The sequence below is a fragment of the Thermobia domestica genome, chromosome 5, assembly GCF_964235325.1.
Source record: "Thermobia domestica chromosome 5, izTheDome1.hap1.1, whole genome shotgun sequence".
NCBI lineage: Eukaryota > Metazoa > Arthropoda > Insecta > Zygentoma > Lepismatidae > Thermobia > Thermobia domestica.
The window spans coordinates 291,893,641-291,913,795 of record NC_137458.1 but is presented as its reverse complement, the minus strand read 5'-3'; the positions used below and the strand labels follow the sequence as shown (position 1 = coordinate 291,913,795).

The 20,155-nt window shown below is 38.2% G+C and overlaps 1 protein-coding gene across 1 annotated transcript in view; it reads right to left on the bottom strand.

Moving 5' to 3' along the window:
- Positions 1-20,155, bottom strand: part of LOC145686692 (uncharacterized) — a 119,306-nt gene that overhangs the window by 28,398 nt on the left and 70,753 nt on the right. The gene's annotated exons all lie outside the window — the stretch shown is intronic.

The following is a 20,155-nucleotide window of genomic DNA, read 5'->3' as shown; positions in this document are numbered from 1 at the left end:
ATACGAATGATTTTATTGAGGAAAGAAAAAAAAATCCTGGATCTGTCCAGAAGCATACAACACACAAAGGAGTGGAGACCAAAGCAAATACCTGTTTGTCAGTGTTCTCAGGCAAGCGAAGATTAAACGACGGGAAATAATTTGTAATCCTCCGATGCAAGGCAAAGAGGATGAAGAAAGTATCCAAAGCAGCTCCTCTCTATCTTCAAACAATACGTTTCCAACTGTAACAACAATGTTGGAAGAGGATGGGTTAGAATATCTTGCGGGATATCTAGCCAAAAAAACACTCGAAAGAATTCCCAGAGCTGGGAGATTACACATACAAAACTCAAGATAATAGCTTTCATTCCTACAGTATACCATCGTGGGTGAGAAGTTTGTCTTTTGGCGGTTTAGTTGAACCTTCTTCTGCTTGGATGGAAAATGTAAAAGAAAAAGAAAAAAAAGAAAGAAAAAAGGACAAACTCTTTCAGCAATATCATGGAAATACGTTTAAATTGAGAAAGCAAACTGCATTTCAATATCAAACTTATTTTCAACGAGCTGCGAGAATTTCCACGTGTGTTGATTAGAAGCTTTTGTGGGTAACGCACTTTCATTCGCGTAAGATTTCTTAATCAATTATATAGAAAAGAAAACGTAGGCCCGTCATTGAAGAGGAAGTTTGGCAGTGACTGTGACAGAAAAAATGTTTAAAAAAATCAAGAAGCTCGTCACATAAATTGGAAAATCGTGGCGAGCAGACTGCACAATATTTTATGTTGTATATATTCAGTGTGTGGCGTTTTTTTTTTTTTAATTTATTTATTTATTTATTTATTTATTTCTGAAAAGTTATATTATACTTTTCGGGAATGATCCAGACGTAACTGTTGCGAATTAAAATTCAATAAACATTTTGTGATCAAAACACTTTTGCGGTAAACTGACTGCACGATATTTTACGTTCATTTGGTGTGTAGTGTTGGTGGTTTTGTGAAACAGTTTATATTTCAAGAAAGAAAATTTCCATGTAACTGTTGCAAAATAAACTGACTCTAATACAAGCTACATTTTGTGGTTAGTGCTTCTTACATCGTCATCGATCGACTCATCTGGAATTGTTCTAGATAGAACACTTCTGAAAGGGAAGCAATAAATAGGTAAATGTTACTAAACACATGTTTAATAATATTTTGTCAGTGTCACCCTGGTTAAAGCAAAAATCCCAGCAAGATTTTTAATCTAGGCCCCCAGAGTTGTTTGCTCCAGCTTATGCTTTTTTTTTCTTTCTTAAATGCACGCAGGAATGCAATGACGAATGTACTTTCCTTTTTTAAAATAATAATAATTATACTTGCTTTATGGAGGCTGCATAATTAAGTGCTTGATAAATACACTTATTGCGTTAGATTCCTAATTATTCTATTAATCAAGGCGTATTATGTCAAGAGTAAACAGCGAAAATGTTTCAAGTTCGATCCTATTGCATGCAGTGATAACAGAAGACGGAAACCCACGTAGCATACTCGGTGACGTTTTCCCGCCTGCTCTCCTATTGGCTGAACGTTATCAGATAACCTTCTGTGGATAGACCTTGGGAATAGTATAGCTGTAGTTAGCACAAGATGGACACCACGCACTGAGCCGCCAACTTGTTCGACGAAAAGTAGTCACTGGAAAGCGCGGACAAGGAAGAAATCACCTTGCTCTAATTGGCGGAAGCCGAACTACTACCTCGCTCGTGATTGGCTCCTTCAATCTCTTCTGCAGCTCCTTAAAAGCAGCGCACAGACAGGACACGCTCAAAAACATTCAACAACCAGGAGTTCGATCGTTTGCACGTTTCCTGCGAATTAACCGTAGCAAGCTACCGTCCACGCGTTTATTTATTATAGCACACTAGTTACAATAGTTGCTGGAAATTAGTTTGCGTATGGGCTAATTGTCAATTCGTTTCTCCGGTTTTGAAATTATCATTATTTGACTTGGACAATCGGCTTTGCCGGTCTTTCTTAAGACCAGACATCGACTGACTAGAATTCCTAAGTGAATTCGGCTCTTATTAGGGCCAGAGCTAAGTTAATTTCCTCCCTCCCCGACTGTATTGACGAGTGACTCACCGGCCGGAGTGGTTAAGATCATACGTTTCCCTGGCCCTCTAGAGCTCCTGAGCATAGAGTAAGGACTTTAGATTGTACAGGCCTTGCCGACAGCCGGGGAACGATTGGCCTTAATCAATCCCAACGGGACTGTTGTGATAGGGACAACAATTCATTACATTTATACTTTTCATACGATACAACACAGCGACCTGGCTACCCAGCGGTGTTAACTAAAGGTTTGCTATTACACCAAATACCCTCAATACACAACCACACACTACACGTTCCACATATTCCCATTCGGCCCTTTTTAGTCCCAGAGTCCTACTTTTCTCTTTCGGCCCTTTTTAGTCCCACAATATAACCCACCCTAGCATTCCCGCACCCACTAATCTGTGGTGTTTGTCACCGTCCTACAGCTCATTTTTTGCGATTTAAAAGAAACATTGAGAAAATAAATTTATTCTGAACTTTATTAACCAACCCTCGTATAAACCCAAATGTTCTAGAAACTCTTTGTCACCGCTTTGGAATGCCTTTTCATCTGTGTTAGTAGACTTCCGTTAGATTTCGTAACCATATATGGACATCTGTGGCAGGGACAGTGATTTCCTTTGTGAACGTTCTCTAACTCCGGAAAATCGGGAAAGTTGCAAAAACACTTTACTCCTTATCATTGCTCGACGCTGATTTGATTATTTAAAATGGCCGCACTTCTTCAGCCAAGGAGTGTGAACTTGGTAGTATACGTCATCATCGGGGCGCTCGAGCACCTAGAACTTATACACAATAGCTGACTGAACAAAGGGGGCAGTCGCCGTGGACCAGTTCAAGAGGAACGTGTTGACGTTCGCTCGCCCAAATTACACTTTCCTAAAAGCAGCATTCAGGCTGCCTAGTTTTCTATATGCAAAGTGACAGTTTACGTTTTTCATAGTGATTTTTCTATAAGTGCACTTGTTTAACAGTACTTTGATAATGACCCTACGGGACAGGACTCATAATTGTGGCACCTATTAGGAACTCTCATTAAAGAAGCAGCAACGGAAATTTAACCTTGGGACTTCACCCCAGAACCAGTGCACCTCCTCGAACACGGGACAACAAGGGAGCAACTTCAACAGGCTAGCCGAAGAAACGCGTAAGTCATCTATTATATTAAGCCACCACATTATCCGCTATTTAAGCCACCACACCGTTGTGTTACTGATACTGAGTTGTTAACAGTAGATGCATTTGAAACATACATACTTGTAATATTTGTGCTTATATAGTAATATTACACTCGTTTTACCAAAAGGTTATTTTGTCATTTGTTGTAATATCATATGTGTAACTTAACCAATATTTTATTTACGTTGCTTACATTTTCATCTACCATATTCCCAGTTATCGTCGGTGGAACTGTAGGCATGGGCAAGTGATCGTATACGTCATGGTGTAACTGGGAATCACAATTAAGAAAAGGGGATATATGAGAAAAAAAAAGTTGTTCCGAACCACGACGTAAATAACGATTACACCCGAAATGGCGACCGTGACAGGACCTACTTTAATCTTCGGATAGAACTGCATTTAATTATTTCAGCGTTCATTTATTAAAATACGGAAATAGTAAGAATTTGAACCACGTAGTTACAGATAGCTAACTCAGCACAAAATCACGCGTAGATTGTTTTAACTCGTGAAAAGAAAAGAGCAAGAGGAAAGAAAATAAAAGGTAGTGTTTGAAAACAGAAAGTAAATTCAATTACCACAGAAATATTAGCAGCATAACTTGTTTCGAGCGAGATTAAAACGTTTTGTCCATTCGCGAACTTTTCTTCCGCTAACTTTTCACAATACGAAAGCACAGAACAGCTGATACTAGCCGAACACAAAAACACGTATATGTACACCCGTATGTATGCACCTTCTTTTTTTATTATTTATCATGATGAATGAGTAATAATTCGTTTGTTTATGTTAATTGTCTATCGAAACACTTTTACAAATTGAAATTTTGAAGCAAAATAAAAATTTTGTGTAACTGACGTGATGAAATAGTTTTAGAAAGGTGTTTGTTTACATATTTACTTCAAGTGTTTGTTGCTGCATGTTTTATATTGTGATTTAGTTACTTGTAAGTTAAGTAAACATGGAGAGTAGTATTACATTAGAACAAATTCAAGCATTATTAGAGAAACAGTCAGAGAAATTAGAGCATAAAATTGATAGTACTAACGAGCGAATAAAGGAATTGGCAAACGAGTGCACGAACAATAAGTTAGAGTTAGGAAATAAGTTTGATTGCAAATTCGACTAATTGAGTACCGGTATTACAACCACCAATAATTCAATTATCAAGGTACACTCTGGACTAATTGATGTGACCAATCAAGTTGAAGCAGGAACTGTTGAGTTTAAAAATAGTGTAGCAAAATGTAAGGAAAGTCTCGTTGAGTTTCATGAATGCATGCAGACGGTACAATTTGAATGCAAAGAAGTGCAAGGCGAAAGTGAAATCGTAAATACTCTTGAATTCGCGCAGGCTCCCATTGCGGAAGATAGATGCCTCATAAGTCAGAGAGTTAGTTATAGTCAGGAAAAGGAAATATGTAGTGTGGAGGTAGCAGTAAGCAAAAGCTTGTTATGTGTACCCGTAGACAATTGTGATTCTAGTATACTTAGCGTTATTGATTTACCGGCTAGGGATGCCGATGGCTCACACACAACGAATGGTAGCGTTGGGAATACGCGTACCCATCCTCTCCAAGAAGTCACGGAAGACTTGAGAGTTGAATTGTTGTTTTTGTGTGAAGATGTAGTTACAGTGTTGTCGTTTTTACGTCGCGGGCAAGTGGTCTTGCGCGACTTAACAGATTCAAATTTGTCTTTGGTACCATACACGGCCAACGTGAATTGCATTTTTATACTGCAGACCCATGCCGACTTTACTAACTTCGAATACGGTAGTAAGAAACAGCTCCAGATTTATAGTTTGAAGTGTAGGTCTATCCAGCGGATTTTGTTTTACGTGGTAAGCGCTTTATTTGTGAATAATTCGTCAGAAACGTTTACGGTAATTGAGCCTAAAGATAACATTCCTGTTCAAGTGCATGCAAACCAAGGGAAATGGCCATCAGTGAAAAAGTTAAAATGTAATACCGAGGTCAAGAAGAACAATGAGATAGTCCATGATAACCAATTGGATTTTGTTAACACTGTGCTTTATAAGCATCCGGTTTCAAGGCGTACCAACGGTAAACTGAAAGGGAATACACTTGAGCACAGTATTGTCACCTTCTATCAAACCAGTGCGTCATCATTGCGAAATTGTAGAAAGCGAAGGTTCAAATGTAGATCTACTCGAAAACAGCTGATCGTTCGTGATTATGTTCATGCTCGTCAACTTCAATGTAAAATGTATTCACAGCGCGCACAATCCCGCATTAGATATGCAGCGAAAAGCAGGGCAAGAGTAAAACAAAAGTGTCTTCGAAAACGAAAGTTAGTACCAAGCGACCGCAAGAGAAAGAGACCTAAGCGTAAAGTAAAGCTGGTATATCAGGAAACTTGTGAGAAAGCCAAGACGCGAAAAAGGTGTATGTCGACTCCGAAGAATGCTAAAAAGCGCAAGCGCAAATACGTACGAGTCTCGTGCAGCAAGCTACATGGTAAATACAGTGGTAGTCAGTGTAAACTTAAAAGGAAAGTTGTGCATGATCCTAAATTTAAGCGCCGTAAACGAAAACGCGTTACTATGTGGAAGTTCAGTAGATGCATTGCAAAGAGGAGAAAATTCCCTCAAGTCATAAGAAGTAACTGGAAGAGTACTCGTAAGCGTATGAAATTGCAGGCGTACAAGTGTAATAGACCTCGGTGGAAGATTAAAATTCTAGCGCGACCTAGGCGCGAACTTTGCCCGAACTTGGATTAAATCCCGGAAGAAACGCAAAATTAAATACCGAATATGACTTTTAAGTTTTTATAGAGAATGAAAATAAAGATTATTATTCTTTTACTTCAATTATTCCCCATCGAATTTCGAAAGTTAGGAATTTGTTTTTCAGTCTCAAGTGTGTGCACACTGTCACCGACGCGCCCAGCCAGAGGAACCACCAGTATTCAATCATAATCAGGTACGTTCATTTAAATATCATGTTTTATTGTTTCTTTACAGTTTGTGGAGATGAAAGATGTATGGGAAAGCAGAGGAAGGACAGTATCGGGAAATTTTAAATAGGTAATCAATTTAGATCGCGATTCCGGACTTTGAAAATTTTAATAATACCCTTCCACTTTTGGAAACTTTGATTATCCCGTTTTGGATACAGAATTTCTGTATTGAATTTTGTTAGGATGTCTATGTTTTGTATGTCTTATTTCTTTTCAGGTGCCTCCAGTTTTGGGAACCAAATGCCATTAATAAAGTTTTACCATTCCATTTTCTTTGAGTTTTTATTCATTTACCTTGTATGATTATATGAACATTTAGTTGTCCCCATACCATTAGGCATTTAGAGAAATGTTAGGCAACTAGAGATATTTGAAAATTCAATTAGAGAAATACTGATGAATGTTACAATTAATTATGAAATTTGGATTTTGAAAAAAAAAGTGTGTTCTTCGGTTAATGAATCTTTTCATCTGACTTTGTCACGAAGCATGTGTAGAAGCATAATGAGTTTTGTAATATAAGACTGGTTAGGTGTTGGAACATTGAAAATTAAATAATACTCAGTATGATTGTGTAAATAATTGAAAATAATGTTGAATTTAATAAATTTGTTTATGAAACTATTCACATATGATATTCGTTATGCAAAGTCAGTGGGTATTCGTTACGACGTTAGTGAAGTTTGAACTTAGTTGAATTCAATCAAAAAATTGTTGTACAAGTCAAGAAGAGGTAAAAGGTTGAAAAATATGATTCAACCCTTAGAGGCGTCACTACTATCCTCTTTCAAAATTACAGTGACGAAATCGGGGTAGCGTCCGGTTGGGCCTCAGCTAGTGTGTGAATTTGGCCTTTAGACACACACACTTCTAAATTCCATTTCGACTTGTGACATTCTAAATCTATTTATTTACGAACAAGATATTTAATTTGACGCTTAAAATTTCACATTTTATTAGATATTCATTTTTAATTGACGAAAAAGAGATCATAAATTGTGTTTATTTGGATTTTGGTAAATAATCTTTCTCTTCTTTTCTTCCTGTAGTACTCTTCTCACGAAATATTACGTATATTTGTAATAATGTTTCGTGAGAACTGGACTACCAATGATCACCGATATAATTTGGTATCGATGTGTAAAGTGTTTGTTTTAATTAGGTAGTGATTACCTATAACGAATTTAAATCATAAAATTGGGACATATAAACTTGGGTTATAAAAATGGATAATATATAATATATATATATGGATTGGCCGTAAAACATTATGGAAATTGAATAATCAAAATTATTATCAACCTTGAAATTCATTAATGTCGGTAATTTTGAACGAAATTTGATAAATATTGTTTTAATTTTGAAAATAAATTTATTCTCGGAAATGAAAAAAAAATGAATAATATTTTGCATCGTAAAGAATCCAATGTTGAAGTATTCTCGTTATTTGTGTAAGTTTGAATCAGAAACTTGTTTCAGCTTAGTGAAATGTTTTCGAAATTAGTTTTGTTCAGTTTGAAATGTTTTGAAAAAAAAAAAAGACGTATAGTGGCAGTAAGTAACTAAGATATTCAAGACAAGAGGCCAGTTGTAATTTAAGAACTATGATTGGGCAAGAATGGATTAAAAGGGGCTAATAAGTAGCTTCCACGTTGCGGGTTAATGCCGGTGTCAAAGGCTATTTGAAGAGCGACACCGATGTTGCGTTTCAGGATACTAGCGATAATATTCGCATACAAGGCGATCATAGCGTATAAGGCCTATGGAGAGGCAAACGCTTGTACTGAGGACCATGAATTATGTATATTGCGAAGTATACACGATGCAAAGGGCAATGAAAGGCCGCATCTGTGTTTTTCGAGGTTGATTTTTCCCTCGTTATCGTTGTTAGGTTCCCAGCCAAGGGTGCTGGAGGAGGCAAGAAGCCTATATTTTTGTGTGTTTATGCTACTAAATGACAATGGTCCACAAGGTTGATATGTATATCCCTTTATGTTTGATGTTGTGAATGCGTAAGAAATATTCCCAGAAACGCCCATGCTTTGAGGTGAATTTGTCCCTCTTATGCTGTGTAAATTGTCTTTTTAAAGACAACCGCAGTATGAATTATTTTAGCTCAGTTTTGCAAGTGCCCCATAACCCAGTTAGTTGCCATTAAACGTCTATCACAAAATTGTTGTTGATAAATTGTTATAACCAAGTTAAAATAAATAAATAACCTTAAGATATTAAGTTGGGATTTTAGGTAATGTTTTTTAGAATTAAATTTATGTTATGAGAATACACCAACTTTATTACGTAACAGCAGATGCTACACTGTATTAATGTTTAATGAACAAGATATAAACATTATGGAAATTTGATAATTGAATTTATCACTAACTTTGAGTTCATTAACGACAAAATTTGATAAATATTGTTTTAAATTTTGAAATAAGCGTATTTTAGAAATTGAGGAAACGTAAATAATAATTATTAAAGTAAAATTAATTGAATAACGAATATGGCATTCTGATTTAAGTGATATGGTCAAAATGTAATAATTTATTCTCGATTGTGACTTTAATCTCGGATGTGACTATGTAACCGGAGTTGATAAGTGCAATTTGCCAGTAAGGCCGCATATTTCTTCGTATTGGCCAGCGCTATCTAACAGAATATTTTGTAAACCTACTAATTTTGTAGGTAGGAGCGGGTTAAAAATAATTAATATTTATTGAATGGTTGATGATATTGAGGTGCAGGGCTGTAGTATCGAACTTCCCCCCCCCCGGGTATCCTTATTGTCCTTTTCATATGTTTATCTTCTTAAAGCACCTTCTTTAGGTCTAGATACTCACAGTCCAATTGGGGTTGGAAAAAATTTACCCGATTATGACATAGCTGTAATGCGCGAAGCGTTCAGCTGGGTGGAACTAGGATTTGGTGCAGGAGCCATTTCTTCAAATCGTCGGGGAGTTCAACGACCCCGCACACTCCAGTTATGGGAGAAAATTGTAAGTCGGTGCCTTTTGGTCTTCGGGACCAATTCATTAACCTATATTTTTGTTTAATTAATGACTTACAACCTGTGCTGTCAACCAATGACACTCAGGATGGCACTACGTAAGGCTTAACCGCCGTTTAACCTATGTATATATATTAAAATGTTTTAAAGTTTATTAGTTATGTTATGTAATGCAAATATATAAATTGATATTTTAACTATTTTGCATATTATGATACAATACGTAGAAAAATGTTAGTATATAGGCAGATTTTGTTTAGTTTTGAACTTTATTAGTTTATGAATAGATTTTGCATACTTAGTGAAAAAAAAATGTAATCAGAATTTGAACTTTGTTTATATATCGTATCATATTTACATAGTATATTCGTATAATTCCGATTATTATTCTGGAAAACAGATATTTAGAAATAAAGAAGTAGTCTTAATGTGGAAAGCATATTAAAAAAAAATGTTTGCTTTCATAGTTTTTTTTTTTTTTTACAAGTTTATCTATTGCTCGACGACTCACACAAAGGAGAGAATACCTAATTTAGTTTCGTTTTGTCTTAAATAATTCATACAGGTGGAAAATTTTAGTTTAATTCACTTTATTAGAGTTTTTATCTATGTCAATATGAGGAAAGTGTTAGTTAAAGCTTTCGCTACATAGTTCATTGGAATAGAATGATCAGAATTAACGAATTACTTTGTTGTTAACCGATTATTTTTATGTTCGAAAGCTTGCAAGGAGAGAAAATATAGTTTCGAATCAGCACTTGTCAATAAACTCACACGATTGTAATGAAAACTTAGATTGAATTTGAGAATTTTGAGAGTTGAAAATTTGAATAAATAAATAATGGAAAGAAATTGGTTCATTGTACAATTTAATAGTAATCAATAGATTCCATTGCTTATGGTATGTTGAGGCAATCACGTTTAAATCTGTTAGTCACGTCGATATTGATAATGATCATCGAGCGAACAAAATGATTGTGTGCAAAGTATTTCGAGCTGTATACGTTTGAGTTCAACTGAATGGCAATTGAGCATTACAAATAATTTAGGGCTATTTTGAGATGCCAAAGGCTATATAGAGCGGCATCCTTGTATGGATTTATTTTTATTATGTACACGTATGTTGACGTGATGTCAAAGGCCATTAAAGGGCGACTCACGTTTGGAGGTAGATACTCCTCATTATCTCCCGAATACCTAGCTTGTTCCTAGACGAGTAGGGAATGTCTATTCTAAGTGTTTAATGCGTTTAGAGGTGGATTACGAATCCCTCTTATTGTGCGATATGTGTTTGCGTTTAATGCCCGTAAAATGGAGTTGTAGTATGCCTTTGCCAATAAGATGCTTGTTGAAAATTAGATTAGGAAATGATTGTATCAGCCAAAAGTCGTATGTTCGCCAATGTTATAAAAGATCCGTGCACTAGTATCGATGCCCGCATACTTGCTGCAATTGATAAATAAGTAAAATAAAAGTTTACGTTTGTTGTGAGCAATGTTGATAATAAGAAAGAAAGAAAAGTGAGTTGACATGCGATTCTAAATTTATTTGAAACAAATCAATGAATCTTTTGTTTGTTGTTTGAGCAATACGATTATTGAGACTTGATAGTACCTTTAATTTTGCATTCTTTTAGTACTTTTGATTTTTAGTAAATTGAGAATATAGTACTTTGAATAACTAGTATGTGATTTATGTCATAATTATTTTACGGATTTTTGTTTTGAAATTTCTTTTGGATTATTAATATTTTGTATGTATGAATATGTTAGTTGATATAGTCATTTTGATGTTATTTTAGAAAATTTGAGTATTAATTAAGTTTGTTGTAAAAGGTGCATATATACACACATTACACTACACAAAATATATATAAGGAATTCCGATATTACCGTTCGTTACGTTGTGAGGCTACACTTCCGAAATTGGTATACACATTTTATTATTGTTTAGTAGTTAAGTATTTTCTATATTAATGTTCATTTGTACATTTATTTGGATTGACATGTTTAAGTATATCATGTGTTTTGCAAGAGATGATTGAAAAGTGAATTAAGATATAGTTAATTATGGTGAGAAACCAATATTTGGAAAATAAATAAATGAACAAACAAAAGGAACTATAAACTGGAAATATAAATAAATTAACAATGAACAATTTACCAATGGTGGCATAAAGGTGGCTTTGTTTAAACAAAAGGTGGCTTAATTCGGACTTAAAGGTGGCTTCATATGAATCAAAGGTGGCTTTAACAAAGGTGGCTCATTGTCATACAGGGTGAAAACCACACAGTTATTTAGTGAAGTGCGATATATAGTGCAGTCCCAATACGTCGAATTTTCATAGTGAACCCCCAACCATCTTCGATTCATATACAGTGTGTTCCCCAGTACAGTGATTTTCTAGGAGCACTTCAGTACACTAGTGGAGTGAATTAAATACAGTATAGTCCCGATATACTGAGTCTTTATGGTGAACTTTCAGTGATAGTCGATTTATATACAGGACGTTCCAAAATACAGTGACTCTCAAGTGACATTCCAGTATGAACTATTAACCCTTCAATGGCCAGGGTTCTCTTCGCAAATTGAAGCAATTTGCTCGGACACTGCTCGGGCCCCAATAGGTTGTCACCGTCCTACAGCTCATTTTTTGCGATTTAAAAGAAACATTGAGAAAATAAATTTATTCTGAACTTTATTAACCAACCCTCGTATAAACCCAAATGTTCTAGAAACTCTTTGTCACCGCTTTGGAATGCCTTTTCATCTGTGTTAGTAGACTTCCGTTAGATTTCGTAACCATATATGGACATCTTTGGCAGGGACAGTGATTTCCTTTGTGAACGTTCTCTAACTCCGGAAAATCGGGAAAGTTGCAAAAACACTTTACTCCTTATCATTGCTCGACGCTGATTTGATTATTTAAAATGGCCGCACTTCTTCAGCCAAGGAGTGTGAACTTGGTAGTATACGTCATCATCGGGGCGCTCGAGCACCTAGAACTTATACACAATAGCTGACTGAACAAAGGGGGCAGTCGCCGTGGACCAGTTCAAGAGGAACGTGTTGACGTTCGCTCGCCCAAATTACACTTTCCTAAAAGCAGCATTCAGGCTGCCTAGTTTTCTATATGCAAAGTGACAGTTTACGTTTTTCATAGTGATTTTTCTATAAGTGCACTTGTTTAACAGTACTTTGATAATGACCCTACGGGACAGGACTCATAATTGTGGCACCTATTAGGAACTCTCATTAAAGAAGCAGCAACGGAAATTTAACCTTGGGACTTCACCCCAGAACCAGTGCACCTCCTCGAACACGGGACAACAAGGGAGCAACTTCAACAGGCTAGCCGAAGAAACGCGTAAGTCATCTATTATATTAAGCCACCACATTATCCGCTATTTAAGCCACCACACCGTTGTGTTACTGATACTGAGTTGTTAACAGTAGATGCATTTGAAACATACATACTTGTAATATTTGTGCTTATATAGTAATATTACACTCGTTTTACCAAAAGGTTATTTTGTCATTTGTTGTAATATCATATGTGTAACTTAACCAATATTTTATTTACGTTGCTTACATTTTCATCTACCATATTCCCAGTTATCGTCGGTGGAACTGTAGGCATGGGCAAGTGATCGTATACGTCATGGTGTAACTGGGAATCACAATTAAGAAAAGGGGATATATGAGACAAAAAAAGTTGTTCCGAACCACGACGTAAATAACGATTACATGTTCCTTAATATATCAGCCAGAAAACATCATCATGAAGACTCCAGGAAGGAAACCTAAGGACTACACCGCTCCCCGGAAACCAGTACAAACTCCATCTCAAAAGAAAGAAGCAGAAACAGAACAGGCTACTTCCACTCGCCAACTACGAAGTGATTCTCTACGTAACCGTGACTACATCTGGGGTCCATCAGACGGAACTCCACAAATTTCAGCCATGCACCCATCATCCTCGCCATTTTTATCCAGAGATAGCCCATTCAAGGAATCCGATTTTCCGGACACCATCACTCAAGCAAGAAGAGAAAACTATCAAGACCACTACAGTCACACCAGCAGTTGCACCAGCTCTTCTGATCCTGACTCTCCTCCACCAAGACCCCTACATCAGGACGACTTCAGCAAATACGCTACTTTTGAGACAAGAAGCACCAATTCACAAGAAGCCGAAGATGATGATAGCAATTCCATCGATCCCCATCAAGAGGACATTGAAGAGGTGCCTGCTGTAACCAAAAAGAGTCAAACAGGGCCATCCACAGTTCAACCAACTAATGCATCCACCAACCAAGGGTCAGACGATCTCTGCGTAACCATCAGTAACCTCTGTTCAGAACTACAGGAGAAGAAGACACTGAATAAAAGAATCACCGAGAGACAGCCAAACATTAAACACACCATATATTATGTAAAACATATTAATGGTATCCGCATTAAGTTCAACACCATGGATGAGAAACGACGATTTCTGGAACTTAAAAAACCTTCTGAGTTCTCTTACGACAAGACATGGCACTCCAATGCAGGACGCAAACGAAATTCTCAACCACCAAAAGCTACGTTCATATGCGTCATCACTGGTGTTGACCTCAATTATTCTCTGGACGAAATAAGGGACGAACTTAAACAACAATCCATCGACTTTTATAACATCATTAGAATTAAATCTGATAGAGGACCACTCCCACTCCTAAGACTTTTCTTTTATAGCCCAGAACAAATAAGTGACTTAATCACAAATGGAATAGTCATCGACAACTACTACCATAGGGTGGAAGCTTCCAAGAGTCAAGGTAGACCGCTCCCTTGCTCTAAATGTTTCCAGTATGGCCATCTTGCTGCAACCTGTACTGCCGTGCAACACTGCTATAAATGTGGAGTACACCGCACCTCCAACCATAAATGCCGCATTACTGGTAATACACCATTCTGTGCCACCTGCAAAATAAACGGCCACAAAACTGGAGGCAGTAATTGTCCTAAACGACCTACTACAGCCAACAATGAAGACTCCACAATACCACTCAAGATATATCCTATCAACAAACCGAAGGCTGCTACACAGAAGACTTCTGAAGAAACTCCCTCATCTAATGAACAGCCATCATTCCACGAAGAAACTTCAGCTACCCATCAAACAACTTCTCTTCCAGCTCCTCCAATCAACGAAGCTATTAAAGCAGCAATTGAAGAAATAACACACAACATCATTCAATGGGTCACCGCAGTGTTAACTCTTGCAACAAAACCATCCGAGACACAGTCTTTGCATAGCTCCATTAAAAAAGCCACTGCTGCCATCTTCAATGAGAAAATTAATAACCTAAACTCCACACAAGGATATGCCTATATAAACATACCCAAACAATACTCAAGAAAACAAGATGTGTAAGACAGGACATCATATGGGAAAGGTTGCATCTACATTCACTACAACTAAAATTCTATATATTAATATACAAGGACTACGCAGCAAAATGACAGAACTCCTCACATACCTCGAAGACAACTCCATAGACATCGCCATCATCAACGAGACTCATTTTACAAAATCTTTCAGAACCACATCACAAGGCTATCATATTATCAGGCATGACCGGATAACAGCATCAGGAGGCACGGCAATCCTACTTCGAAAAGGCATAAAATATTCGACTATCTCCATTCCTACAAATCTCCACGATAAATCAACCACACCATTACTCATCAAAGTTGAACTCCAATCCTACATCCACATAGCTACATTTTATAACAATCCTAGTACTGACATCGCAAACTCTTTCCCATTATTAGATCACCTTGCAACCTTTCCAAACCTTCTCCTTGCCCTCGATATGAACTCACAACATGAGTTACTAGGCGATCCCATTACCAATAACAATGGCAAGAAACTATTACAATATCTAATAGATAGCTCGCTAATCCAGTTGAAAATTCCTGGACCAACACGTCTCGCACAACGGCCTGAGGAAATAGATACCAAGCCTGACAAAATTCTTTGCACCACCGGACTGCTGAAGTTTAAACCAGATATCCATACTGAACAAGACCTTCCATCGGATCACTTGGCTACGCACCTCACCTTACAAAATCCAAAATTTCCAGCCGTATGTCACACAGTTAAGGACTTCAAAAATGCAAACTGGGACGGCTATAAAGCAAGACTAGAAGAAAACCTACAGAAGATCAACATCGCCCTCACTCCACAATCCATTGAAGATGCTGCAACCGAAATAACAAATATCATCCAAGATGCAGACAAATCATTCATACCTACTACTAAGATCATCCCAGGAATGGATCGCCTGCCATTAGAAATAGTCAATAACATTCGTCACAAACGCTATCTCCAAAAAATGTACAATAAATATCGTTCACCAGTCACTAAAATGGAACTTAACAATATCAATTACATCATCAAGACCATGATAAAAGCCCACAGGGAAGAAAAATTTCATACATTCTGCTTGAAACTCAACGCACTACAAAAGGATGACAACTCCAAATTTTGGCAAGAAATTAGAAAACTTCATAAACCCATAACTAAATTGCAATTGCCTGATACTATTGACAATATCCATCTACCCACAGACCGAGAAAAACTTCACCATTTAGCTGAGGTATTCACAATCAAGTTTCAAGATCCACCAGCAAATACACCAGAACAGCACCAAATTGAAGAAACTGCACTTACAATTAAGACAATAATAGCCAACTTCGAGGACCTCACAGACGCAGATTTAGCTGACCAACATCCACCATCCATTACAGCACTCCTGGAACCTATCCATCCATTAGAAGTCGATGATGCCATAAAAAGAAGGAAGAACTCCGCGCCAGGCCCGGACAAGATAACCACTCAGCATCTGAAAGCTGCTCCACCTATACTTCATACGAAACTCGCAGAACTATATACAGCTAGTCTTTATATTGGGTATGTTCCTACAGCATGGAAAACATCTCACACCATTCTTCTTCATAAACCAGGAAAACCAGCAAACCTATCTAGTAATCTCCGACCTATAGCACTAACAAACATTTTCTCCAAAATCATGGAGAAAATTTTGGTTATCAGACTGCACCAATATCTCCTTGACATCAATCTACTTATTCCACAGCAAGCCGGATTTCGACCACAGCATAGCACCATCGACCAATTAGTAAGAATTTGCCACGACATTCAAAAAGCTTTTGCAAAAGGACACAACACAGGTGCTGCATTCCTGGATCTCACAGGTGCGTTTGATTCAGTCTGGCATGACGGTCTTCTATGCAAACTCACCAACTACAATATGCCCACAACAATCATACGATGGATCCATAATTTCCTCACAGGAAGAACTACTAAGATCAAGATAAACAATCAATACTCCAAGGATATTGACATCCAACGAGGCGTACCACAAGGCTCAACCATAGCACCTTTAATATACTTACTATATGTCAACGACACTCCAGTCAACCACAAATTTAAAACACAACTTGGTTTATTTGCTGATGACACAGCCTACTGGACTTCCACCCTGCTTACGCACAATATACTTAATCGTCTACATAAACAAATTGCCGAATTTGCGCTTTGGTGTCAAAAATGGAAACTACAGCTTAATCCTAAAAAGACGCAACTCATTCTATTTATCCCACCACGCAGACGCCGACATTCCATAAAGGACACCCGCAACCATATCACCATTCAAAATCAAAAGATTGCTGTGACCACTACAGCGAAATACTTAGGAGTGTTACTCGATAAGAGACTCAATCTCAATGCTCACATTCAAAATTGCAGAAGACGTGCCATCCGCACCATCATAGCGCTTAGCGGTCTATGTATGAACCCCTCATTGAGTATCAAAAATAAAATATATTTGTACAAAATGGCAATTCGCCCTATACTCCTTTATGGTCATCCACTATTCAATAGATACAACATCGCAGACATCTCTCGGGCTGAACGCTTTTGGCTACGGAAAATAACGAAAAACTTCCAAGACGACATCAGACCATACTACGATCGATTCAAGCTACAACCCATCAAAGAAGTGATCATAAACCTAAACAGAAGATACAGAGACAGAATCCTAGACAAAAGGTTTTTCAACGAAAACTTCACTCACGAACACCCACAGACCCCCCTTTAACCACTTTGCATTCCCTCCTTGCAATGCAATAATAATAATAACAAAAAAAAAAAAGCTAACAATCCATCTAAAATCCCTACCTAAGCACGTTCCCCACCCTAAAACTAACCCTACCACCAAACATTAAGCATCACACAAAAATTATAAGATACCGATAACAACAGCTTATACCACACACAAATAATGACAAATATTCAAACTTGAGCCACAACAGAGCCACAGACCAAGCATAACACTATTTTTCGGCAACACACAATCTCGGCATCACACACTTATACACACCAAAAAACACCATCACCTTCACAGTGACTTGTTGGGAAATCCATGCAATTCAATCCTTCATTGCTCTGGGCAAAATAGCATCTTGCTAGAAGCCCATCTCTGCCTACCGCAGAGTAAAGTAATTAATTCGTAGCTCGTAGCTCGTAGGACACGCTGCGTACTCAGATGTGATACAAACTGCGACGGACGCGTATGTTTGTGCTCTTCATCTGTTAGTGTTTTTCCAGTGGAAACAAAGTATTTCTTTATTAAAAAACCTTTTGGAATTCTCATATAAACTACAGTGAAAGTGCTTGAGAACAGTTGTGATCAATATAGTGCTGTTAGTGCGTGAAAAGTGCAGTGCTTGTGGTTGAGTGTGCATACTGCATGTTGTAGTTAAATGTAGCTAGCACAATAGCACGCACGCACATAAGGCGCCATATTGAAGGGCACCAGCAGTTTTGTTCAGAGAAGTTGCGCGTTCCCGAGACGAACACCTCGGAAAGCAGCAATCTGATTGGTCGGAGTCGCGGAACCTCCCCAGCCAATAGTGAATCGAGTTTTCACAGCCAACTACTATATCTCATCTTTCGTCGTCGCCGAGGAGAAGAAGTAAGTCGTCGTCGTCGCCGGGAAGAGACAGCGAAAACAACTAGTCTTTTAAGATAAGTTGATTCGCTAAAAGAAGAGTATTGTCCGAGAAGCAAAACAATTAGTCTTTAATAAGACAAGTTGTCCAGTAAAGAAGGAAGAAGAGAAGCAAAAGTTCTACCAGAAGGGTCAACTAGTGGAAAGTGCATCCAGATAGTGCTAGTGAGTGCTAAGAAGACATGGTCCTATAAGGACACACACAGAGAAAAAGTTATGCTCCTGTAAAAACACCAGCGACACCAACCGGCCCTTTTTAGAGCCACCTGCCTTACTGACTTAAGACACAACGTAAGCCAAATTGACTTAGAACAACTGAAGGGTAAGGGGAAAAAACAAGGAATGTCCATGTATGAGGTTTTTCGGGTGCTTTGTCCTATCTGTTGGTGACTCTTGGTACTATTTGACTATATATGCCACGCATGCGTAGATGTAAAAATGTCCATGTAAAAAGGGGCAAAAGATGTAACTAACCCTATTCTTTTTACGTGGTTTTCAATATTAAAACGCCGTTTTCTCGTAAATGCAGTTTTGTGACATTCCTTCTTTTTTCCCCTTACCCTTCAACTGACTTATTCGGCTCTTTTCAGAGCCACGGACAAATCAAATCCCCCCCCCCGACAGTATTGACGAGTAACGCACCGGAAGGAGAAGTTAAAACTATTCGTTGCCCTGGCCCTCCAGAGTTTCCGAGCATAGAGTAGGAGCTCTTGTATGTACAGACTTTGCCGACAGCCAGGCAGCGCGTGGAATTAACTTATCCCGACGGGACTGTAAAAGATAGGAACCCCCAAGCTCAGCACTGCAGACCTTGATACCCAGCGGTGTTAACGAAGAGTCTGCGAACCCCCCACAAATCACTCTCACCACCCACAACCGACAGCTGCGGCCCTTGTCAGGGACACTAGCACAGCAACATGAGGAAGCAGACGAGCAGCAAAACCCCAGCAGTCAGCGGCAGAACGCAACGGCCGAAACAGATACCAGCACATGAGAGAAGTGCACGCCACCACATGACCTCAATGGGAAAAACCACTCCACCATGAAGTCCACCAGATACAGGAAGAGAGCCACTCAGTGAAGGATCAAACTACTCCTCACTCTCAGACAACAGCTCAAGAACAACGGAATCAGAAGACATGGATTACCAAAGCAGACAACTAGAGGAAGCCATCCAACACCAGAACGCACAGCGGACTGCAGGACACACACAAGACACGGACATGTCTGAAGAAGAAATACAAGAAGACGCGGACCAGGAGAGATCCAATCCATTTATACAAGCAAATAAAACTGTTCGCCCAAGACAGTTAAATGAAAGTGCATCCACAGTCGAATCCCGGAACAAGTACACCGCACTGCAAGATCTAGTTGAGGGTCCCCCCAGAGATCCACCAGGAAGCACACCAAGAGCCTACAAGCCGAGATGTGTCTACGTATATGGAATAGAGAAGCAGTTTTCCTTTACAAAATCATTAATCAGCACCCTTTCAGGCGGAACAACCACACAACGAACAAAAGACTTCATCCGGTTCACTTGTACGAAGCTAGAAGATTATGATAAGATCATTGCATATTGCAAACAGTCAAACCTTCAATATGCAACAGAAATAGCAAAGAAGGACTTACCCTTGAAGGTAGTTCTAAGGAAGCTTCCAGTGGACACCCCAGTAGAAGACATACTCGAAGACCTCAAGGACCAAGAATTCTCCATACAAGAAGTGAAGCAGATGAAGGGAAAAAGCAAAAACTCAGAAGAAAGAATTCCAATACCCCTCTTTCTGGTATTCTTGGACAAAACACACTCAAAAACAAAGGAAATC